Here is a 25,696-nt window from a genome sequence, read left to right on the forward strand (position 1 = left end):
AAAAGTACTTAGATTTCATGTCACCTCAGTCAGAATGGCAATTACCAAGAATACAAACAACAATAAATATTCTTGAAGATATGGAGAGAAAGGTACACTAATACATTGCTGGTGGGACTGCAAATTGGTACAACCATTATGGAAAGCGTTATGGAGATTCCTCAGAAAACTTGGAATAGAACCACCATTTGACCCAGCTATCCCACATCTCAGTTTATACCCAAAGGACTTAAAATCAGCATATTACAGTGAAGCAGCCACAGCAGTGTTTATAGCAGCTCAATTCACGATAGCTAAACTATGGAACCAACCTAGCTGCCCTTAAACAGATGAATGGATAAAAAAAGGATATATATATAAAAACATATATATATATATATATATATATATATATATATATATACACACACACACACACACACATACTCATACACATACACATAGATATAGATATAGATAGATAAATATAAATCACCTTTGTGATTTGCCAATGCTAAAGACATCGGAGGCCATTGTCTTCTCCCTCCTGAGAGGAGCTAAGAAGATCCAGTCTTAGGGTGCTCCAGATGGACAATAGAAGAATTTCCCAACTACCACCCAGGCTATCCATCAGGCACTGACAGGACTTCCCTGTGAACACGTTTTTTATGGAATGATCAATGTGGCAAAGAGAGAAACCGTTCTGGAACATTTATCCCTTCACAGAGGTCAGGGCTGCATCAAAGCATAAGATAGTAGGTAGTCTTTAAAAAAAATTCCTTTATTTGTTCTTTTTAGATATACATGACAGTAGAGTGTGTTTTGACATATTATACATACATGGAGTATAACTTATTCTAATCAGGAACTCCTTATTGTGATTGTACATGATGTGTAATTTCATTGGTGGTGCATTCATTTATGAACATAGGAAAGTTATATCCAGTTCATTCTACTGTGTTTCCTATTCCAATCCTTCTTTCCTTCCCTTCATTCCCTTTTGTCTAATCCAATGAAATCCTGCACCCCTGCATTTTATGTTAGCATCTGCATATCAGAGAGAATGTTCTACCTTTGGTTTTTTTGGGGATTGGCTTATTTCACTTAGCATGATAGTCTCCAGTTCCATCCATTTACTAGAAAATGCCATAAATTCATTCTTCTTTACAGTTGAGTAATATTCCATTGTGTATGTGTACAACATTTTCTTTATCCATTCATCTGTTGAGTGGCAGGTAGGTAAAGTCTTTGAATCTTGTGACTTGATGGTTTCTCTGGAGACTTCAGATGTTTGCAGTATATCGTTTCCTTCTCTGCTTGCTTGGGCCCTCATTCTATTTTCTCACTGTCACCCCACCCTGGTGTGTCTTGGATTCTGCCTAACCTCCCACTGAGATTTAGTTCCAACTGAAGCCAAACATAATTGGACCAACCTCACCTCCCTCATTATATTGATCAGAGGCAGCTTGTTTATATTCCTTCTTAGAAAAAGATGGCTCACCCAACTTCAACAAAGGCCAGGTTGAAATGTTTCAGTTGGGATAGGTGATACCGGTAGCATCAATGGCCTCTCTGGATCCTGCCCTTTGCAATGAGACTTTGTAACTTTTTTCTCCAAGGCATGAAATCTATTTCTCACCAACCTTGTGACTTGTTTTGACAGTGCGACTGTAACAGAAGTGTTGATGATGTGACGGTTCCAAGACGAGGCCTCCAGAGACCTTGTGAGTCCATCTAATCTCTCTCTCCAAACACTGTCTCCCCACAAGAACACTCCTGGGCTGCCTGCTGGGGAGGAGAGACCAAGCAGAAGAAGACGGATGGTGCCAGCTGAGGAAACCACCCCTGAGTGGCCAGTGGACCCGGTGGGTGATAGTGGCCAGTGGACCTGGTGGCTGATAGCTGAGGATTGTGTAGGTCTTCCCCAAACCACCTGAGACCCGAACTGCCCAGCTAAGCTCAGCCTAAGTTGCTGATCCACAAAAATCTTAAACAAGTGACGTTGTTTTAAGCCACTAAGTTTGGGGGTGGTTTGGTGCACAGCCTTATTTTGGTAATGGGCGACTCTCTCAGAGGAGAAGGAATGGTTCTGATCTTTAGAACTGCAGTGATTGCCACAATTTATGTCACCAGCAAACACTTATTAGCATGTGGTTGTGTGTTGTGAAAAAGACGCTTCTGGGGGGTGTCGGAAACTCTGCATAGCTTCCTGCATTTGTACTATGTTTTATATATGACACACATTTTTACATAATTTATTTCATTTAACATGGTTAAAATCTCCAAAGTGCTTTCTTGACTGCCTGCACAGGCCTGGACCTGGGCAAACAGGGAGACTCCAGTCAGAGGTTACTTGTCTTAGAAGAGAAATTGCTCCCTATGTTTAAAGGGCCGTTTTCTCCCTGATCACCTTTCTGCTTGAAGAATAGACCTATTTTCGTCTTCTCCTCGGGGGTGTGGTCCCTGCAGGCTGTGGGTCATTGTGCAAGGCAGCCAGGCTCCAAAGGAGAGTGTGTGTTGGTATGTTATATAACCACGTGGTGTGCTGTTAGGCACAAAGCCCAAGTCCTGTCACCCACCACGTATGGAGCTCTTACACAGTGACATTTTTCCGCAGTGTCTTATGACATTAGACTTTCCTCTTCTTCCTTATATTTCTTCATAACATTTTCCTTAAGGATACATAACTTCTTAAAACATCTGAAAGTAGTTCTCCCTCCAGCTTATAGCAGGAGGTTAGAAAAAGAAGAAGAAAGCTTCTATTTTCCCCTCCGTTGTTTTGTTCCTTTTTATTTAATAGCAGCCTAGACTTTAATCTGAATATAGAACGACTTTCTGGGAGCACTGCAGGACTTTGAACCCAGGAGGGCTGTATTACTTTGCCACTTGAAAGCCACTTGCCCCAGCTGCTGACACTCCTTCTACATTTCCACTCTGCACAAACCTCAAGTCTCTTTATAGCCAACCTTTTATTTTTATTTAAAAAAAAAATTTGGTACCAGGAGTTGGACCCAGGATTGCTTAATCACTGGGCCACATCCCTAGCCATTTTTCAATTTTTTATTTTAAGACAGGGTTTCACTAAGTTGCTTAGGGCTTTCCTAAATTGCTGAAGCCGGCATTGAACTTGAGATCCTCCTACCTCAGCCTCCTGAGTCTCTGGGATTACAGGTAAGTGCCACCGGGCCTAGCTACAGCCAGTTTTTAATTAACACACTGTTTCTTTCTCAATAATCCTACATAAACTAGAAAGGTAAAACCTTGTTTTGCATTCTTCTTCCTCTTCTTCTCTCTCTCTCTCTCTCTCTCTCTTTTTTTTTTTTTTCTTTTTTGGTACTGGGGTTGAAATCCAAGGCTCCTTTAACCCAGAGCAACATTCTGACCTTTTTAGTATTTTTTGTTTGTTTTGAGCAGGTCCTGCTAAATTGCTTAGGGCTTACAAAATTGCTGAGGTTAGCCTCAAACTTGCAATCCTTCTGCCTCAGCCTCCCTAAGTCCCTGGGATTACAGGTATACACCACTGTGCCTGGCTGCCTTGCACTCTTCTGAAGCTGGTGCTTTCTAAACGGTGTGGTGAAGGGTTGGTTTTCTTTAAATGTCCAATCTGGTCTATAAAAACTGTTTTGTAAATGCAATAAACATGAATTACTAGAAATGTTGGCTGGAAATAAAAACATATAAAATACAGTTTCCAACTTATATTATTAGAGTATTAGATTTCATTTTTAGATTCAATAAACAAAAATTATTCTGTCAAATTTCCTTAAAATCACTAAATGCTTTCTTTCCTGGACTTTGGACTATACATGTTGTGTAACTGTTTGGCCTGAGCTTAGTTTAGAATTTGGAATCTGGCCACACAATCATTTCGCCCTCCTTTTCAAAAGCCTGCAGAACTTTGGCCTGCCTTTCAAAAACCTCTACAATGTGTCCCAAATGTGCCTTTAAAAATCAGCTTTATCAATGGATAACTTATGTACAATAAGTGGCATCCATTTAAAGTGTATAGCCAATGAGTTTCAATGGATTGTTTTTGCACATGAAATGTTTTTACACCATCAAGGTACAGCAACAAAGCCTTTCCATCACTTTCCCCATCCACCTCGCCCCCAGGATTCCCTAAGTCCCCAGTTCTAAGCAGCCACTGCTCTGGTCACTATAGATTAGTTCTGCATTTTCCTCTCATTCTTTATTTTTTTAATGTGTCTTTATTTTGACAAGTCAAGACTGCAGTCAGACTTAACAATTCCAAATTTTGTATTTTTCAACCTTTCTGTACAGAAAATAACGAAACCCCCCAAAACAGCCAGTCTCCCCCTCACACATATTTTTCCATTCACAATCACATTAATGACAGGTGAGGATCCACGTTGCTGGGTACCTCAGGACCTCTTCCCTCTAGACAGCAGTGTGGTGCTCCCAGATGAACCTGCTGCTGTTCTCATTTCTGCTTACTGTGAACATTGTGCATAAACCTTCGAGTGACATGGATTTCATTTCTCTTGAGTAAAAGCCTAGGAGAGGAATGGTTGGGCAGTATGGTAGGTGGATATTTCACTCCAAACCCAATTTTCCAACTCTATTTCCCGTGATTCTTACCCTCCTTTGAGCCGAACGGAACTATTCACGTTTTCTCAGACATGTCCTAGGATCTCCTGCCTCTATGCCCTTCTTTTTGTCATTTTCTTTCCAGATCACACCCAGATCAGCTCGATGGGAGTATTCATGGGACTCCACAAAGACCTCTTTTTCCCCCCAGTTAGAATTGACCGGCCCCCTCAGAAAGTCAGATGTTTACCTCTACCATTCTTATGGTGATGATCTCTTTTATCTTGAATCAGAGTTCTTGTCTCTTCTGCTGGATCCTAGATACTCCTGATCACAGGTTCTATATCCAATTCAATCCCATGATCTCCATAGGACCCACCTACTTCAGTTCTCTGTATATAGTAGGCACTCAGCCAATGTCCACTGAATAATGCAGCCAATGCTATATGAAAAAAAATATTAAAACTTGCCTTCTTTGTATGATTAAGATTTCATATAAGAAGTACCAAAACATCTGTTTCTCTGTCTTCCAAAATAGCTGTGCCTATTGAACTTCTTGTATACCGAAATTCCACTATTAAAATCCATTTCTATCTTGATATTATCAATGAGTAGAAACATTGCAAAAAGAGACAACTAGGTTTTCATGACGTACTTCCTGATGGGGAACATAATGCCATCAACAAAATGGTCCAAAAGATCGAACCTGAATTTGATCAATATCCACAAAGCAAACTACAGCAACTACAGAGATGGGGAAGCATTAAGCCACAAGACAATGATGCCATCACCAAAGTCCTACCTCTGGGGAATTCTAAAGGACAAACAACTTGGGTGTGTTTTTGTTTTAACAAATACATTGAAAGAAAAAAAGACAAAAACTTAAAAGGCAGATCAACCATTGGCATGTATGGATTTCATTTTGATCTTGATTGAAACAAACTGCAAAAAAAAATTGATGATATTATGGGTTTTTTTAGAGTATTAATCTTTCAGATAACATTGTTTCTGAGATTTATTTTAAAACAATATAGAAAGGGAGAAGCGAATGGCAATGTGGATGAGGCCCAATTGGCTCTGAGTGATTAATTACTGAAGCCAAAAGATGAATACATAGGGTATATTATATTATTGAAATTTTCCATGATTAAAAAAATAAAGCCAACTACCTTTGAGCCAAAGTCTTCCAGGCTCCAAAGTCCTTTTAAAAAGTGTTGGCACTCCCAGCAGGTTACATATTAACAGATTATTAATCATTAACATTTTAGTCCTTACAAGTTTCCAATAACTTAACCCATTAAGTCCAAAGTTTTCAATTCTGCAAATATTTCAACAACATTGACATAAATGCATTAAAAGAGATAGGAAACCATAATCTGAAGCTTATATATATTAAGATATTAGTTAATATTATATTATAATTTTATAATATTACACATTATATAATTACATATTACATACTATATTTAAGTTTTTATAGGTGTTCCTCATCTGAGACAATAGGACACATTTTTCCAGCCTCTTCCTTGCTGACCTCCTGCATCCCCCAACACAGCCTCCACTTCCCTGCATCCATTTCTTACTGCTTAGGCCATTTTGCCCCCACCCCACCTCAGGCAGGTGCTCTTCCATGGAGCTACATCCCGCCCGCCCCTCCCCCACCGCCCCAAAGCTATTCACTGTTCAAGATCCAGAGAAATTGCCACTTAGAAGGGCTCCCTCATCCTCCTCAGTCAGGACACACCACCGTACCCTGGACGCATACATCAGAACTTTGGTTAAACTGCTCTTTTATATATTCAGCCCCTTGCTGTGTTAAACTTTAACAAATGTTCTAGATTTTTCTCCAACTTAAGACAAACATGTTTAACTACAGCTATTCTATCTACTCCAATCTCAGTGAGGGCTGAACAGCCTTCACTTAGAGGTACTGTTAAAGTTTTTGGGGGGCCAGAGAAACAGGTCACAGGGGCTACAAACTCCAGTGGCTACTGGTGCTAATGGGTCACATCATGCAATAAAAGCAGGCTGGGATGTGAAAGGTCACAATGAACATCTGCCCTGGGTCACTCCTAACCTAGCTGCAGAGGATTGTAGCCCTGAAAGGGAAAAGCTAGTGATCCTGCCTGGGCCTTTCCAAGACCAAACGTTCATGTGAAATTTACAAATGAAAGATATTATATCTGTTTACCTTGATTTCCTCTCTGTCACTCTCCCTCTGTGACTGGGTGGCACTGAAGTGGCTACAGGCATTTCTGGAATCCAAGGGAAGGGAAGGTGAGCTGAGTACAGTTAGTTGGTGTTGAGTGGGCTCTGTGCACAGGATCTGCAGTCATCCACATGCTTGGTGAAATTATGACCAGCTATGCAGACACAGGAATGATTTTCTGAAATTCTCCTACCACCCACTATGACAAATCACTCAGAAGTGACTTAAAAGGTTAGAGGTCAAGTTGGGCAGCAGTGGCATGTCTGTAATCCTAGCAACTGGAGAGATTGAGGCAGGAGGATCATAAATGCCAGGTCATTCTGGGCAACTTGGTGAGACCCTGTTTCAAAATAAAATAAAAAAGGGCTGGGGGTGTAGATCAGTGGTAGAGCACCCCTGGGTGCCACCCCTAGTACAGGAGTCATGTCAGAGTTCCCTTCATGATATAAACTTCCAAGACCCAGTATAGGAAGTAAACTGGACAGGAAACGAAGTACAAAATAAAACAGATGGAGCCAGAATCTATTATACAGGAAAGTCATCCACTCCTCGTGTGAATAAAATTCCATATAAAATTGTGCTCCAAAGTCATTTTGTATGAATACTGGGAAGAGGGCCCAGCACTGCCAGATCTTTTTGAGTTTTTGAGAGAAGTTGGAACCCCTCTTGCATGGCACATATGTTTTTGTAAATATCTGTAGAATGAAGAGGTGGCTAAGCAGTTTGCACTTTAAAAAGTAGGGAAAAATATTGAGATGTGGTAGACCATTCATAAAAATATTATTTTGTCTTTCTGGATATCTGTCAGTTTTTCAAAATTTGATTTTTTTGTGTGATTTGTTTTCTCCCAGTAAATCAAGGGTTTAAGTGTGTGTGTGTGTGTGTGTGTGTGTGTGTGTGTGTGTGTGTGGCAGTCTGATGAAGTCTATGTACCTCTTCTCACAAGGATGTTTTAAAATGTATAAAATATAATACATATGATTACAAAAGACACCAACTACACTTGCAGTTATCACAATATTAAAGTAACAAATTTATGACATTCTAGTAAATTTGCTTCTTAGTGCACTAAATAGGAAGATTCATGGCAGGCCCTATAACCACTGAAATGTTATAGGGCATTAGTGATAACCCAAGCTTTCTACACCACTGTGCTATCATATGTGATGTCTATTAGTGACAGAGTCATAGGTAGTGCTGTCACAGCTGTGTACTGTTTACATTTATAATTGAAGATAGTGCTAGATTTCTGTTAGAGGCTGATGAAAATTAACATGCATTTTTTTGTCTACTCAAGTGCATTCCTGAATTTTACCCATAGAAGGTGGGAAGGGGAGTCCATGGACCCCAGGTTAAGATTTCCTTGCAATGGTCACTCTCATTCTGTGGATCAGTTTGATATTCATTTCTTCAAATTGGGCTTTCCAGATTATGTCAGCTTTGAGCCCTATAAAACCTGGACCTAGCCGGACAAGGTGGTGTTCGCCTGTAATCCCAGTGGCTTGAGAGGCTGAGGCAGGAGGATTCAGAGTTCAAAGCCAGCCTCAGCAACTTAGTGAGGCCATAAGCAATTCAGTGAGGCCCTGTCTCTAAACAAAAAACAAAAAGCTGGATGAATCTTCAAATGTATTCAGACAATGGCCACTTCTCACTACCTTCACTGCCAATACTCAGGCCTAAGCCACTATCACCTTTCACCTAGACTATCTAAGAGATTCCCAATTAATTCAGTCTGTGCTCTGACAGTTCATTCTCAGCTCTGCAGGCAGAATGAGCTTTTTTTCTCTCTAATTAGTTATACATGACATCAGAATACTTTTCAACTCATTGTCCAGAAATGGAGCACTGTCCCGACCGGCAGGACACATCAACGTGGGCAGCGAACCTAGATGGGGAGGAATGAAGGGACAAGAGACACAGAAGGATGACAGCAAGACAAAAGTTCTGATCAAGCTGCAAACTTTTATTGTTCACACAGGGGTATTTGTATGCTGGGGATGGGGAAGCTCTCTTATCGGCAGTTGCTGGATGTCTGCACAAGGTGAGATAACCGCAGGATGTTTCAGGAAGATAGGTGGCCGCAGGATGTCTCAGGGAGATAGATGGCTGCAGGGTGTCTCCCAGGCAGGATGTCTCCCAGGGGGCTGTTTCTTGTAAGTTTCAGGCTATTCTTTGAAGGAGAATTTCCTTCTAGCCCCTGACAGAAACTTAAAAACTTAAGTTTCATCATGTACTCCTCTACTCACATCTTCCAACAGCTTCTCTTTTCTCTTGTTGTACATGATGCAGAATCACACCATTCATACAATTATACACGTACATACGGTAATAATGTCCGTCTCATTCCACTATCCTTCCCACACCCACTTCCCCTCCCCTCCCCTCACTCCCCTCTGCCCAATCCAAAGTTCCTCCATTCTTCCCTAGCACCCTGACATTATGGATAAGCATCTGCATATCAGAGAAAACATTTGGCCTTTGGTTTGGGGGGATTGGCTTACTTCACTTAGCATGATATTATCCAACTCCATCCATTTATCTCAAATGCCATAATTTCATTCTTATTTAAGGGTAACATTCAATTGTGTATACAGACCACATTTTCTTTATTTATTCATCTGTTGAAGGGCATCCCCTATCTCTCACCCTGCCCAAAACTCATTTGAAGTGGATCAAGGACCCAGGAATTAGACCAGAGACCCTGCTCCTAATAGAAGAAAAAGTAGGCCCAAATCTTCATTATGTCAGCTTAGGACCTGAGTTCCTTAACACAATTCCAAAGACACAAGAAATAAAATCAAGAATCAGTAAATGGGATGGATTCAAACTAAAAAGTTTCTTCTCAACAAAGGAAACCGTCACTAATGTGAAGAGAGAGCCTACAGAATGGGAGAAAAATTTTGCCACATGCACATCAGATAGAGCAGTAATCTCTAGGATATATAAAGAACTCAGAAAACTTAACACCAGACTGAGCTTTTAAAAACTTAAGTTTCATCATGTACTCCTCTACTCACATCTTCCAACAGCTTCCCATGTCACTGAGAACAGAATCCCACGACGTTACCATGTCCTACCAGACCCAGTGTGGTCTGGCACCCTCCTTCTCCCTGATACATCTGATAGACTCTCTCCACCAAACTATAGTCTGGATCCTCGGAATTTTCTTCCCAAATAGACCTCAGCTTTCAGTGTCTGTTCTTGCCAGGCCTGCATAGCCCAATTTTAGCAAAAAGCCTGTCAGTTTAGCCAGAACCCCCACCCCCACCCCCAGACACTTCTTCTTTATCTAGCTACCTTCAATATCTGATCAGGTTCTTTATCCCCCATCATCCCCAAGTGATGTCTGATCAGCCCCCTGTCTTCAGGAAGAATCCTAGGAGGTCTGTTGAGCCAGAATCCCCCTTTACTCTTTGCTCTGGTTTGGGTAAGTGTCTCCCAAAGGCCCATGTGTTAAAAACTTGGTCCCCAGACCATGGTGCTACTGGGAGGTGATGCAAACTCTAGGAGGTAGGGCTTGGTGGGAGGAAGTGAGGTCCCTGGGGGCATGCCCTTGAGGGGCTGCTGGGACCCTGGTCCCTCTCTTCCTCTCTCTTTGCTTGCTTCCTGGTTACCATGAGGTGAGCACCTTTCATTGCATGTTCTTACCATAATGTGCTACCCTGCCACAGGTTCAAAAGCCATGGACCTCCATCATGGACTATAGCTTCCAAAGCAGTGAGCCAAAATAAATCTTTCTTCTCTACAAGTTGGTTATTTCAGGTACTTTCTCTCACAATGACAGGAAGCTGACTAACATACCCTTGATGTTTCCTCTTAGTCAATTTCAATCCACCAACCCCTACCCTTTTCCTTGGCTATACATTCCTACTTTCCCTTGTTGTATTTGGAGCTGAGCCCAATCTCTCTTCCCTGTTGCAACACCCGTTGAAGTAGTTCCTCCTCATGACAATGGGTTTTTTTCTTTTCTTTTCTTTTCTTTTTTTTTTTTTTTTTTTTTTGAGGGAGAGGTACTGGAGATTGAATTCAGGGACACTTGTCCACTGAGTCACATCCCCAGCCCTATTTTGTATTTTATTTAGAGACAGGGTCTCACTGAGTTACTTTGCTGAGGCTGGCTTTGAACTCGTGATCTTTCTGCCTCAGCCTCCTAAGCCGCTGGGATTATAGGCATGCACCATCGTTCCTGGCTCTTTTTGTTTATTTTTAACCTGGTCCTGGGGATTGAACCCAGAATTCTAGAGAAGCACTCTATCACTAAGATTCAACCTTGCCCAGCAACAGTCTTGCTGACTAAAGCCTGTCTTAAAGTGATATTAATTTTTTTTTCTTTAGCACATCTCCTGCATGTTCCTCTCCCTCAATCAGCTCTAGCTGTACTGGCTGTTTCACCCACAGTGGCCCTTCAGCATTTCTCCCAAGGCCTGGCGTTACACTTGCTCTGTCCCTGGATTTCTTTGTGGCTTAGACTCTCAGTTCTTTTGGAGGATGGAAACCAGGGCATCAAACATGCTAGGCACTCTACCACTGAGCTACACCTCCAGCCCCCCACTCTTTGCTTTTAAGGTCTCTTCTCATCAGAAAGGCCTTTGCTAATCAACCAAACTTCCCAAAGACAGACATGTCTTCCCTTACTCTTCCAGACATGTCCTCTCCTGATATGTTACACACTCCTTCTTGTAAGCCCTCTCCTTGCACCCATGAGAATGCAAGTTTCCTGAAAGCAGAGACAAAGGACTTTGCTTTAATTTTAGTGCTTAAGATACATTGGTGGGCACATTTAGTTCATTGTGGACACTTCATAAATATTTGCTGAAAAAAGAACAAAGCAAAAAGTTAGAAGAGTCCAGGTGCCAGAGTGCACACCTGTAATCCCAACAACTCTGGAGGCTAAGGCAGGAGGATCACAAGTTCCTGGCCAGCCTGAGCAACTTAGAGGCCCTAAGCAACTTGGTGAGACCCTGTCACAAAATAGGAAATTTAAAAAGGGCTGGGGATGTGGTGCATGGTAAAGCACCTCTGGGTTCAATGCCCAGTACCAAACCAAACCAAACCAACCAAACAAACAAAAAGAGGAGAATTTGAGCTTAAAGTCTAACAAAAAAATGTCATTAGGCAAAACTTTCTTTCTCTGAAAAAGGGACGTGCCAGGAAAAAGGTCTCAAATCCACAAACCCACAGTTCTGCAGAGCAGATGTTCTACTCCTCAACTTTTGAATGATAAAAGGCCCCAAGGGCCATTTGCCTGGCCCACGGTTGCTTGCCACTAGGACAGACACAATTCAAGACGTTTGTCTGGAAAGAACCGCATTCTGGTGATGCTTTAACGGTGTTTGTCCGTCTGCTTTTTTGATGTAGTGTTAAATCTTCTGGAAAACACTCAATGAACACACACAGACTTTTGGAAGTGACTTGGGACTTGGATCCCCCTGTGGATCACTCCAGAGGAAATTCAAAAACCATTGTTGAGAGGCTCACCCACAGACCTAGGGATGGAGGGCAGATTTTTATCTGATGCTCCTCGCCTCTCAGAAGAGCCTTAGAATCTCCTCCAGTCCTTGGTGCAGGGTCGCCTCCTCCAAGCGGGACCTAGCACCCGCGACACCTCCGCGGGGCTGGGCTCTGGTTGCACGACCCAAAGACCGAGCATCCGGAGACAGGGACGCTCGTGCCCCGCCCTTCTCCGCCCCCTGCGGGTCCTGGGGCCGCTGCGCGCTTGGTAGCTTTCCCGGCACGTGGCGCAACCCGGCCTTTCTGGCCTCTCCTCCATTGCCTTTCCTAGCAGAGTGTACTGGAACGTGTCCAAATTAAAAAAAAAGCAACTCATCGGCATTATCCATCTCCTCCCCCTCCTCCCCCTCCTCCCCCTCCCCCTCCTCCTCCTCCTCCTCCTCCTCCTCCTCCTCCTCCTCCTCCTCCTCCTCCACCATCCTCTTTTCCGGAAACTATGACAAGAAGTGACAAGAAGTGGCATTTCCTGATGACAGAGTGTGGGCCATTGCAATTGCAGCTATTTTATAAGCCAAACAGCTGTTCGCTTTAGTCGGAGAAAATACAAACAAACTTCCAAAATACGATTTGTGGTTTGCAGAGCGTCCCTGCCTCCCGTCTCTCCCCGCGAGTTCGCAGATGGGAGATGTCGCCTGGAGCAGGCGCCTGCTGCTAAGCGTGGCTCTGAGATGGATCGAAGTGACAGTATGTCTGTATTGGCAGCGGTTCAAGGAAAGAAAGAAAAAGGCCAAGAGAAAACAACCGTCCACCGTGAGGGGCATCTTCTTGGAACAGTCGAGTTTCCTGGACAACAGGGACAACCAGGCAGACGCTAGTGTAGTCTGGGGAGGAGCCCAGACCCAGCTCGTTGCTTAGCAACCTAAGTCAGAGTGTTAATAAAAACCGTTAAGGTGAAAACTCACAATAAAAGGCAGGTGGGTACAAAGTAAATAGATGCTGCTGCATCTCATTACTGAAATGCTTGATGGCTAAGCGGCAGGGGATGTCGTCAGGCTTCCAAATTTGTCTTTGCAGGAAGATACCAAACATTCCCTTGGGAATGGAAATAGAGCTTTGGGGACTCTTAAGTTCAATCTGTTATTTGTTGTGTAGGCATTCTAAGATGGCTAACGCCATTCTCATGGCTTATCATGAATTGATTCTTTCAGTAGAGAGTTAAGTACTTTGCAAAGCACATCTGCCTAACTGCCTTTGTTATTACCAAGTCCTTCTTATATACATCGGCAATCACTCTTTAGGATCTTGTGACTACTCTGCTCTTTTCTGCTCCAAAGAAAAGAAAAAGGCAGGGAAAATGATCAAACAGTGGGGACACTAAGTATGAGGGAAGATACTACCTGAAATCATGTCCCCGGGACTTCTGAAGCCAGCAAATATGAAAACAGAAGAGACAAGTCAATCATTGGTATTCCTGCTCTCCAGCAAAATTTAGCAAACTTTGATAAACCGTTTCTCAAAGGTTTCCCATGAATATTAAACTGGGTAATGAGACCATATTATTTTATTAAAATTGGTACAGCCAACAACCAGAACCCATTAGTTGCACTTTACTAAGATATAAATAAATGTAAGAAATGAAGAAAACATATGAAATTGATTAAAAATTTTTTTAGTAATTTTTCTTTTTGAAAATCACACTTTTGGGAAGCTCTTGCATGTATCCTGTTTGTATACAAAAGGGACTTCATTCAATTAACTCATATATGGCTAGCCTATTTAAAAGAGTGCTGGCGGTTTGAGTGATGTAGTTCGTTAGAATGCCACCAGAGGGAGCCCAAGTTTGTCTCCTACAGAACTCCAGGGCCAGTCGCAGTTCAAAAGATAGTGGAATTCAGACCAGAATGGTTTCACTGCGAGGAGGTTCTGTCGCAGGAACACATGGTGGAGAAGCAGCATTGATCACTCAAGAACACTGTTAGGAACGGGAAGATGGCTGGGCTAGTGCTCATGTTGTATGCTGAATTCTTGACCTTGTTTTCAGGTGTAGTTTGATGCTATTGTATAAAAAGGCCCTCAGCCCTCTTCTCCTCTTGTTCACCCCCCCTGGGGGAGGGGACAGAAGGGTAAAACAGCCTCTCATTAGTATTTTCAGAGAAGTCCACAAAGATAGAGCATCAGAAAAGAACAAGAGCTCTTGGAAATGAAAACATTTTAATGAGAAAATTTCTTAATGGAAAGGATTGAAAGATAAAAATGAAAGCTCAGAACAAAATTTTTAAAAAGGCAAAGGAGAGTTGGAGATGTAGCTCAGTGCAGAGTGCTTGCCTGATATGTGGAGGCCCTGGGTTCAATCCCCAGCAGAGAGAGGGGAGTGGGAGGAGATGAATGAATATGGAGAAGAGGAAATTACTAAAGAAATATAAAAAAATTTCCCTGAAATGAAGTAGGTTTTCAAACTAAATGTGGTGTTGTGTGTTAAGCCCAGTAAATGTTAAAAGACTCATATTAGGACATATTAGATATTTTACATTTAGTGAAATATCCGAATGTATTACAGATAAGGAAAAATAGAAAAGTCAAAAAAAGAAAAACATTAATATCAATTCCATGAATTCCTCTAAGAACCATTCCTCTATTAAATCATTTAATCCCTACAGTAGCCTGACGAGTAGGCAGTGTTACTAAGATTCCTATTTCACAGACAAGGAAAACTAAGATCACAAGGCCAGCAAACAGGCAAGCTAAGTTCTGTAGCCTGCACTCTAAACGGTTACACACACTGCTTCTCAATAGTTCACCTCCACGGGAAAGATGCAGATTTCTCCAGCAACAAAAGATGCTAAGTCAAAATGGCTCACTGTTTCTTTTCTTTTTCTTTTAAATTTTTTTCTTTGTTCTTTTTAGTTATACATGACAGTAGAATGGATTTTGACATATCATACATGGAGTATAACTTCCCGTTCTTGTGGTTGTACATGATGTGGAGTTTCACTGGTTGTGTATTATATATGAACATAGGAGAATTATGTCCTATTTATTCTACTGTCTTTCCTATTGTCTTAGTGTTTCTGAGCAATGAAGCATGAGGGAGAATAAAGACCTCTTTAGACATTTAAGACTTAGAATACTTACTTCCCAAATGTCCTTTCTTAGGAAGTTACTTAAGGATGTAAGCCTCAAAAATAAGGAAAAAATGAAAAAGGAGAATTAAGAGAGTGATAAAAATAACTCCTAGGAAGAGATGTATAATGCAATTTGGAGAAATATGACTGAGGATTCCAACTGGGAAAGGGGCCTCTATGGAGTTATTAGCATTACAGAGAATTGATAAAACTTGATGGAATAATAAATAGGTAGAGGGGAAGAAAAGAAAGAGCATTTTAAACTCCAGGAAAACAAAAGGCCATAGAACAAAGTCAGAGTTTGGATAAAGAGTCTGGGAAGGGGAGGCAGGAACAGTAGAGTCAATGCTACTTGATCTTTGAGCCCCACACATGATGCTCTGATGCCAATATTTGTATCTATATCTAGGTTTAATTTTCTTTAAGAGAGTGAAATATTCATAGTTGAGTGGGCTGAAATAACTTCATGTACAAGTTGGGTCTAGAGCAAAATTCTGAAAGAGGAAAAAGTCTGAACTGGTAGCCAGGAACAAGAAGACATTAAACCCTGAGAAAGGAAAAAAATTTATTTAAAAAGTAAAAGTCTTACCTTGAATAGGTAGGAGAACTATTGAGCTATCAGTAAAATTTCTTTTTTTTAAGTTGTAGATGGACACAATATCTTTATTTTTAAATTTATTTTTATGTGGAGCTAAGGATCAAACCCAGTCCCTCACATGTGTGAAGCAGGCTGTATACCACTGAACTACAGCTCCAGCCCCAGTAAAATTTCTTTAAAGGCAGAGAAAGTTCACTGTATGAATACTAGACATGAAAGTGGGGCAAACAGGGCTGGAGGGCTAGTAATCCGCAGGGTTTATAGAAGGACAACTCCTCATGTGTTTTTTTGCAGCAGATCTGCAAACTGTTAACTCTAGGTCCTGAGGTAGAACCAGGATAGTACTCAGGTCTGAGCACACCATGTTGCGACTGCCTGATGCTCATAGAGACACTGGTCCCTTGTTTAAGGACAGTGCCTTCTAAAAGGGTTGAAAGTCACACAAGAGCCCAGGGATCTATGGACAAAGATGTTCACTGCAGCACTGTTTATAGAGCAAAGCAGAATAAAACAAAATCTAAGTCTGGAAACACCTTGAATGCATGTTTGTAGGGGAATATTTAAATAGATTATAATATGTGATTTATTTATTCATACACCATTCAATGGCTGTTAAAAAGAATGAGGCTGAGCTACATGAACTGCTACAGAAAGATGTCTACCATATAGTAAATAAAAAAGGCAACTTGCGAAAGAGCATATATATTATGAGTGTTTGTATTAAACATATGCATAATACACACTGCAAAATGTACTTTTATAATTGAAAGTGCTAGTTAGCAAAATAAACTGCTAGTGAGAAATCTATCTGGTCTCTCACTTTTGGCATCTGCTTCTTTGAGAAGTGAAGCAGGAAGGGATTCAGGGAAGTCGTGAGGGAAGACTGAAAGCCTAGGGGCCAGGGAAAAGGCCAGGGAGGCGGGTGGGTGAACCAGAAAGGGTGGCTGAGGGACTGGCAGTGAAGTACAGTGGTTAGGGAGGATGAGCAGGGTAGAGGATCCCCAGGACCAAACTGTCCTCAGGGAAGCCACCAGCACTCTGGGATACAAATCCCACATGTTTAGCTTTGACTGGGAGCTTGTTCAAACAAATCCTGAGGCATCATGAGCAGCAGCTGCACTGAAGTCTTTTGCAACAAGTGGGCAGCAACCTGGTTGCTGGAAGGCACCCTGTAGGGAGAGAACTTCCTGGTGCTGGTAGAGAGACAGCAATGGGCGATAGTAATGAAAGCAGCTCCAAGCACTGAACATCTAACCATAATCACAGCTACCTCTTCATTGAGACCCATGCCTGTCATTTGTTCTGTCCTATTTGAGGCATCCATCCTCAGACAACGCTACTAGATGCAATTGTCACTAATATGTAGACAGGAAGCTCAGGTATAGGGAGGGGAGGTAACAGCTTTGAGGTTACACAGGTACAGCAAGATGCAGAGCCCAGAATGAAACTCAGAGACCAGAGGTCTCCAAAGAGACTTACTTCTGGTGACTTTTGTTCTGCCTTTATTACACCTGTCTATACTGTTGGAGTTTCCTACAATGGGCATTCCAACCCTCCAAAATTCATGTTGAAACATAACCCTGTTGTGGTGGTATTAGGAGGTGTGGCCTTCTGGGAAGTGACTGCCATGAGGGCAGAGTGCTGAAGGGAACTGGTTTAGACCCTTCTTGACCTTCTGCAACAGGATGCATCGTTAAGGAAAGGAAAGCAGCCAGGCTCTGACCCACTGGCATCTTGGACTTTTGGCCTCCAAAAGGGTGAGAAATAAATTCCTATTATTTGTAAACTATCCAGTTTCGAGTATTTTGTATAGAAGTACAATGAACTAAGACAGAAATACATCCTTTTTTTTCCCCCTTAAGATATGTTACTATGTTGCTGCCCAGTCTGGCACTGACCTCCTAGCTCAAGTGATTCCCCCTCCTCAGCCTGCCTCGGAGCTGATACTACAGGTGACAGCATGATTGGCCAGACATCATTAGTAGGATGAAGAAATCCTAGTAAGTTCCCATGGGGGGAGGGCCTGGGAAGGGAGTTCCTTTGTGCAGCTGAACACAGGGGCCACCATGACGCTGGGGGGAGAAGCTGGGAAGAGGAGCGGGCAATTGGGGCAGGGGAAAAGTAGAAGTTCAGGACAGACACGGAAGGAGAAATCTCTGAGAAGCTAGACATAGATACAGGGCTGGGAAGGGAGTAGAAAGGAGAGAGGGAGGGATTTTGTGTAGGCCCTGGACCTGGCCTGAAGCAAGATCAGGGCCAGTGCGCCCTGCCTGGCCTTCTGCCCACAGTCTGCAGAGCTCTGGCCTGTCCCAGTGTGCTGCCCAGCCCTGCTCTGTGTGTTGACTAATTCTTAACTCAGACACTGAAGGGCGGGCAGCTGGAAGGGCTCATCTCCCCCCAGAGGGCCTCAGTTTCCTCCAACAAAGAGAATAATAAGCATTCTACAAGGGCTAAGAACTCAACTGCATCTAAACGTTTTAATCTGCCCGAGACTCCTAAACTCTCTCTCCTCGGAAACACAGCGGGTCAGTTCTTCAAGCTGAGCTGAGGGAGGAAAAGGTTTGCTCTTCCCAGAAACCCATCTGCAGTGCTCTGGGGCTGAAGAGGGTGTGACCATCACTCCTGTGCCAAGCTTTGCAGGTTGGAATGAAGCAAGTGTGTGTGTGTGTGTGTGTGTGTGTGTGTGAGAGAGAGAGAGAGAGAGAGAGAGAGAGAGAGAGAGAGAGAGAGAGAGAGAGAGAGATCCCAGGAGACCTTCCAGAGGGGAGTGCAGGAGGTTTCCACTCTGTTTCCTCAGGGCCCAGGCTGCTGTATGTCTAATTAAAGACAACATCATCATTACCCACAACAGCAGCCATTGAGTTCTCGGCTTCTGTTTCCTGCTAGTGGAAGTCCTCAACCTAACACCTTCCACCGCTCTCCTCTGGCTCCTTTTCCAGTTCCCAGAACCGACACCTCCACCACTCACTGCTAACTCCAGACCTCCAGCCCCTAGGGCCACATCTTTAACTTTAGTTCCCCGAGTGCAGTTAGGCTACTTTTGCCTGAATGAAAATGGTCAATGCTTCCCTGTATCCACCCACCAGATAGAAACAAATAAAATCACGACTTCATTTTGGATCTTTCTTCTCCTCCCACATGTGCATGATGAACTCAGCCATTCCTTCCTTCAGAACGTCATTGTTCTGCCCTTCTGGTCCATTTCCATCTTAGCTCTCAACTTGGTTATTTTTCAGTGCATTCATTTGGCAAATGTTTATCAAACATCTCTTGGTGGGTCGAGCATTGTACTAAATAAAGGGAGCGAATGCTAATTCCAAATTCTAACTTGGTAGGAGTTGTTCACAGCTTAATAGAGAGTGACACATATCTATGGCCTTCTCATGTGGCAGAAAAGTCTTTCCCTCTGTGTTCCTGGCCCTGGAGAACGTGCCAGTTCAGTTCTTCTGATCTTCCAATAGGTTATCAGAACCCGATTTATCCCCAAGGGCCTGTGTGTCTTAGCAGTGCCCTATTTCATAATTCTTACATCTCCCCCTCTAACTTTGTCACTTTAGTTCCACTTATTTTTTCTCTTTTTCTTTTCTTTTTCTTTTTTTTCCTTCTGAGATGGAGGTCTTATTATATGTCCCAGGCAGCCTCAAACTCCCAGGTTCAAATGATCCTCCTACATCAATTTCCCAAGTAGCTGGGACTTATAGTTATGTTGGTATTGTTGGCTCTGGTGCCATTTCTTAAAGAAATTTAGAATGTTATTAAGAAGAATACTCCCAAGTCCCCTTCCTGCAAATATGTTTGCTAGCAGAGTGACCCCACTGTGTTGAGAGCCAATCGTGGGCTATCATTCATTCATGTTAGGCAAGTGGACTACATTGGCATCGCAGCCTAGTGAATAGGAGAATCTGGTGTCTGGGAACTTCCAGTGGACATTTCCTCTGGCTGACTGCCCAGACACATTGTGAGCCCTATTCAAGCTCTGCCCCAGGTCCCACACAGCACCAGAGATGGGGTGACCTGCTGTAGCACACAGTCCTTCTGAGATGGGTGTGGCCTACCAAGATGCCAATCAACCTGCTGACTGCAAGACATCACAAAGCAAGACTCCACCCCTGAAACCTTATCCCTGCCTTTGATGTACCCCTTAAATAACCACAGGAGCCATTTTCTAATTGTCTAGCTCCAGCTCCTGTGTGGACAGGCTCCATCTTTTGAAACTCTTTCCAACTTTGTCTTTTGTTCTTCACTAATTATTCTTTTTTAAATTTTTTAAAAATTTTCATGGAGAATTTTACTTTAAAAATTTTATTTAATTAGGTATATGTGACAGCAGAATGCATTTTGATTCATTGTACACAAATGCAGCACAACTTTACATTTCTATGGTTGTACACAATGTAGCGTCGAACCATATGTGCAGTCATACCTAGGGTAATGATGTCTATCTTATTCCACCATTTTTCCTACCCCCATGCTCCCTCCCCTTTGCCCCATTGAAGTTCCTCCATTTTTCCCACGTCCACCCCATTATGGATCAGCAACCACTCATCAGAGAGAACATTCAGCCTTTGATTTTTTGGAATTGGCTTACTTCACTTAGCATGATATTCTCTAACTCCATCCATTTCCTTGCAAATGCCATAATTTTATTCTCTTTTATTGCTGAGTAATATTCCATTGTGTATATATACCACAGTTTCTTTATTCATTCATCTATTGAAGGGCATCTAGGTTGGTTCCACAGGGTAGCTATTGTGAATTGAGCAGCTATAAACATTGATGTGGCTGCATTACTATAGTATGCTGATTTTAAATCCTTTGGGTATAGGCTGAGGAGTGGGATAGTTGAGTCAAATGGTGGTTCTATTCTACATTTTTTAAGGAATCTCCATACTGCTTTCCAGAATGGTTGCACCAATTTACAGTCCCACCAGCAATAAATGAGTGTGCCTTTCCCCCCACATCCTCACAAACATTTATTGTTTCTGTATTCTTTTATTTTAAAATATTTTATTAGTTGTTGGTGGACCTTTATTTATTTTTATGTGGTACTGAGAATCGAACCCAGTGCCTCACATGCTAGGCAAGTGCTCTACCACTGTGCCACAACTTCAGCCCTGTTGTCTGTATTCTTGATAACTGCCATTCTGACTGGTGTGAGATGAAATCTTAGAGTAGGTTTGATGTTGAACATTTTTCATATACATGTTGATTGAATGCATATCTTCTTCTGAAAAGTGTCTGTTCAGCTCCTTAGCCCATTTATTGATTGGGTTGTTTGTTTTGGTGTTAAGTTTTTTTTAGTTCTTTATATATCCTGGAGATTAGTTCTCTATCTGATGTGCGTGTGGCAAAAATTTGCTCCCAAAATGTAGGCTCTCTCTTCATCTCATTGATTCTTTTGCTGAAAAGAAACTTTTTGGTTGAGTCCATCACATTTATTAATTCTTGATTTTATTTCTTGTACTTTAGGAGTCTTGTTAAGGAAGTTGGGGCCTAATCTGATGTCATGAAGATTTGGGCCTACTTTTTCCTCTATTAGGCACAGGGTCTCTGATTCAATTCCTATACAGATTCAATGCAATTCCAATTAAAATCCCATTGTCATTTCTTACAGAAATAGAAAAGCAATCATGAAATTCATTTGGAAAAAATAAGAGACCCAGAATAGCCAAAGCAATCCTTATCAAGAAGAATGAAACAGGAGGCATCACAATACCAGACCTTAAAGTAACTACAAAGCTATAGTAGCAAAACAGTATGGTATTGGCACCAGAATAGACATGTAGACTAATGGTACAGAATAGAAGATATATAGAGAAGCCCACATAAATACAATTATCTCATACTAGACAAAGACACCAAAAACATACATTGGAGAAAAGATAGCATCTTCAACTAATGGTGCTGGGAGAACTGGAAATCCATATGCAGCAAAATGAAAACAAACCCCTACCTCTCACCATGCACAAAATTTAACTTCACTAATTATTGTAGACTTTAATACCTCTCTAGAGGTATTTTTAGACTTTGATACTTCTCACCATGCACAAAATTTAACTTTACTAATTATTCTAGACTTTAATTTCTTAGGTGGCTTATATCCCCCTGAGCAGGAAGAAGAACCCCCTAATGAGGTGCTGGATGCCTCCCCATAGTAGGGCTCTCAAAGCGTGAGGGATGTCAAGACTGGAGGGGACAGACATGCTAACTGCCAGGCCTGTAGGTTCTCTAAGCTCAGTACTTGCATCAAATCAGGCTTAGGATGGGTTGTTTCAGAAAGCACAGATATCAGTAACTTACTGTTCCCCCAAAGCTCCTGTGTTCATTCAGGAATGTGAGGAGGTGGAATACAAGAGCTATAATCTAATCAGTCCATCCTAGTTAGAATGGACTAACTGGATGGTAACTGTAGGCAGGTGGGGTGGGGCTGGAGGAGGTGGGCCACGGGAACCTGCCCTGGAAGGGTGAATCTTCCCTATAGCCCCTCTCCTTGCCTTGTCTGCTTCCTGGCTGCCCTGAGATGAGCAGCTTCCCTCCACTGTAGTCTTTCCACCATGATGGAGTTGGCTGACCATGGACTGAACCTCTGAAATTGTGAGCCCTCAATAAACGTTTTCTCCTATAATTTGATCTTGTTGGGTATTTTGGTCACAGTGACAAAGCTGATTAGCACACCTATAAACTACATCTTTGAACTATTTATCCTTAATATAATAAGGAACCCTGGGGCAAATTTATTCTATATTTCACTTAAGACAGTTTGTCACTTACAATTCAAAGGACCCACACTAATAGCAATAAATTACCTTGAACATTTGTATATTACTTTACAGCCTATTGTTTAACCCTTACAATGTTTTCCTAGGGTAGGCAACATAATTGTACCCTTTATAAAACAAGAAAGCTCAGAGAAATAGAGGCTGCCCCTGTACAGCTAAAATCCGAGCAGCTGTTTCCGCCCAGAGCCTCTACCCTTGCACTATAACTCCATTCTTCTTAAGGGTTTTAGGTGATCTCAATTTTTTTTCTGAAAATTAATATGGTTCACATTGCTTATACATGATAAACTGAAGTAGTGCAATTAGGAATTCATTTGGAAAAAATAAGAGACCCAGAATAGCCAAAGCAATCCTTATCAAGAGGAATGAAACAGGAGGCATCACAATACCTGCAATAATGTTTGCAGTAATCACTAAATTGACTATTTCCAGTCTGATTTCTTTTTTTTTGTGGGGACGGGGACGGTTACCAAGTATTGAACTCAGGGACACTTGACCACTGAGCCACATCCCTAGCCCTATTTTGTATTTTATTTAGAGACAGAATCTCACTAAGTTGCTTAGGGCCTCATTAAATTGCTGAGGCTGGCTTTGAACTTGTGATCCTCCTGTCTCACCCTTCTGAGCCTCTAGGATTACAGGTGTGCGCCACGCTCAGTCTGATTTCTTTTTTTTTTTTCAGTTGTAGATGGGCACAATACCTTATTTTATTTATTTATGTGGTGCTGAGGATTGAACCCAGTGCCTCATGCATGCGAGACAAGCGCTCTACCACTGAGCCACAACCTAGCCAGAACCCCAGCCTCCAGTCTGATATCTTTCAAATTCTGGATATTGAGGGCAGATTCAAACAGTAAGTTTGTGAGACCCCCAGGCTTCCCTTGACATAGTCAGAAGCCTTATGGTAATCACTCATTCTTGGTTTAGTGCATCCAGCTTCCCACCCTCCCTCCCAAGTCTAGAAAGAGCTCTTTCTTCACCCATTATCAAGAATCCTGGAGCCAAGGGAGGGAAAAGTGGCAGGTGCCAAAAAAACTAGATGAAGCTCCTTTAAGTCTGACCAATGAAGCTTCTAAAAATCCTTTTGTCAGATATCTGAAAATGATGCTTAGAAAGACAGCCCCTGGCTATTCCTGCTGTTCCTTCTCACCTGTATGATGCCATTCTTCACCATCCAAGCTCAAGGTCAGTCTAGATGATTTTAGCTCCAGTGCTAGAATTGCTATTCAACCCAATTTAAGTTAAATTGGCAAGTCAGTCTTCGTGAGCTGTGGCATTAACCACCTTCTTTCAAGCCCAAAAGTAGATTCTGTGTAGGTGTAGCCTCTACTTTGAAAAATAACAGAGATGTGCACGCATTTCAGCTGAGGATGGAAGGCAGCAAATAGTTGTTTTCAAAATAAGGTTTATTCACCATAAAAAAAAAGAAAAACAGAATAAGTTCCTGTATGAGAAACCCACTGACACAAAGTCACAGTTTGTATTGCCCCCAAATTCATGTTGCAATCCTTATCCCCAAGGTGACATAAGGAGATGGGGCTTTGGAAGATAAGGTTATGAGGGTGGAGTCTTATGAAAGGACCCCAAGATTGCTCTCTTGCCCTTTTCCCCAATCTGAGGGCACAAAGAGAAATATGCAGTTCACAAGTTTAGAAGAACCTCATCATGACCAACCATGGTGGCACCTAGATTGTGGACTTTAAGAAACTTGTTGTTTATAAGCCACCCAGGCTATGGCACTTTGTTATAGTAGCTGAGTGGATTAGGACAGACACCAACTGTTGGACCACAACAAAATGTGCCTAGAGTCCTTGTGGTCCTATGAGGTGAGGGACTCACCAGTTCAGTGTCATGCTAAGGCACATACCTGGGAAGGAGAACTCTGAGCATCAAACATATATATATATATATATATATATATATATATATATATATATATATATATATATATATATATATAAATTTTTTTTTCTGACATGAACCCCAAAGTGCAGAGGATCTAATTGTCATTTCTGGAAGTACTCACCTTCCTAGGAGTGACCATGTAGGGGCATGTGCTCCGCTCACTCCCAATACTCCTACTATCTCCTCAGATGCAGAAGTCAGACCTTGAAAGGCAAGGAAACTCAAGTAGATACTATGGAAGAAGGGACCATGGGACTGTAATCCCAACTGACTGAACCAGTGTTTTGAAGGACTGTCACATACACTGGGGCGACACATACTTTCTCCTCTCCATGTTTCCTGTTGGAATTCAAACCACAGAGGAACATAATCAAGAAAACACAAGAGGTGGGGGTACCAGGGCTGGTTGGGCAGGGGCTGACAGAATTGGGTTGGTGGCTCTGGTGGCCTTAAATGAGGGGACAGAGGAAACCTAGCCTTGGAGGCCCTGAACTCACAGGGCTATGAACCAGTTACAAGGACCCACCATCGTAGCCAGTCAATATTTACCTTTGTAAATCCTAAGCAGGATTTACTATTTGGTCTGTTTGAGAAAGACAATCGCCACAAAACGTTATCAGATTTCCATGGTCCTTGGCTTTTTACCCCTGTTAATGGCTTTTTGACCATCTCCTGTGAAGTGGCTAGAAATGACAAGTGTGAGCTGCAGATTCCCTTGACAGAAGCTCTGAAAGTAGACTCCACAATAAACATTTACTGAACATCTGTGTGGCAGCACAGAGTGAAACCACTTAACACTCTTCTCACATACCTCCCCAGGCACCATTGGGAATGGGTAAAGGATGGTCCTGAATTATGTTGGCTGGGCCTAGAGATTAGTTATACTTTACGATGGTGTGAAAACAGTGCACACTTAGCAGAAACCATCCGTTGAATTTTGAGTTGGAATCTTTCCCTGGGCTAGTGATATGCAGTATGGTGCTGGGCGGTGGCAGTCAGCCACACACTCATGAGGGCAGAGGGTCGACACTCTGCGGTGTTAAGCTGTGCTATGAAGTTAAGTAGATTAGGTGGATTACATGATTTTTTTTGTGTGTGTGCTGGG

The 25,696-nt window shown here is 42.2% G+C and overlaps 1 protein-coding gene and 1 long non-coding RNA gene across 9 annotated transcripts in view; one reads left to right on the top strand and one right to left on the bottom strand.

The window, feature by feature from the left end:
* Kctd4 (potassium channel tetramerization domain containing 4) overlaps nt 1-25,696 on the top strand; it is a 131,674-nt gene that overhangs the window by 8,578 nt on the left and 97,400 nt on the right. The window contains exons 1-5 of one of the 4 annotated variants that reach the window (XR_009227771.1): nt 1,141-3,150; nt 8,715-8,777; nt 17,592-17,664; nt 17,770-17,907; nt 18,430-19,020. The gene's annotated coding sequence lies outside the window, so the exon portion shown is untranslated. Of the gene's footprint in view, nt 1-1,140; nt 3,151-8,714; nt 8,778-17,591; nt 17,665-17,769; nt 17,908-18,429; nt 19,021-25,696 lie in introns of those variants that run through there. The other 3 variants (XR_006853862.2, XR_009227770.1, XM_058582584.1) reach the window with 3 other exon arrangements.
* On the bottom strand, nt 4,219-6,292 carry LOC124099185 (uncharacterized). Of its 5 annotated transcripts, none has more exons than XR_006853858.1 (3): nt 6,208-6,292; nt 4,778-4,969; nt 4,219-4,493 (listed from the first exon to the last, which is right to left on the bottom strand). It is a non-coding gene; the product is annotated as an uncharacterized LOC124099185 (long non-coding RNA). The 5 variants fall into 5 exon arrangements; XR_009227773.1 differs by having other exon boundaries at nt 4,778-5,845; nt 6,208-6,286; XR_009227774.1 differs by lacking the exon at nt 6,208-6,292 and adding an exon at nt 5,989-6,164 and having other exon boundaries at nt 4,778-5,845.

Source organism: Marmota monax, unplaced genomic scaffold (assembly GCF_021218885.2).
Source record: "Marmota monax isolate L192 unplaced genomic scaffold, Marmota_monax_Labrador192_F-V1.1 WCK01_AAM20220418_F8-fsc00011, whole genome shotgun sequence".
Lineage (NCBI taxonomy): Eukaryota > Metazoa > Chordata > Mammalia > Rodentia > Sciuridae > Marmota > Marmota monax.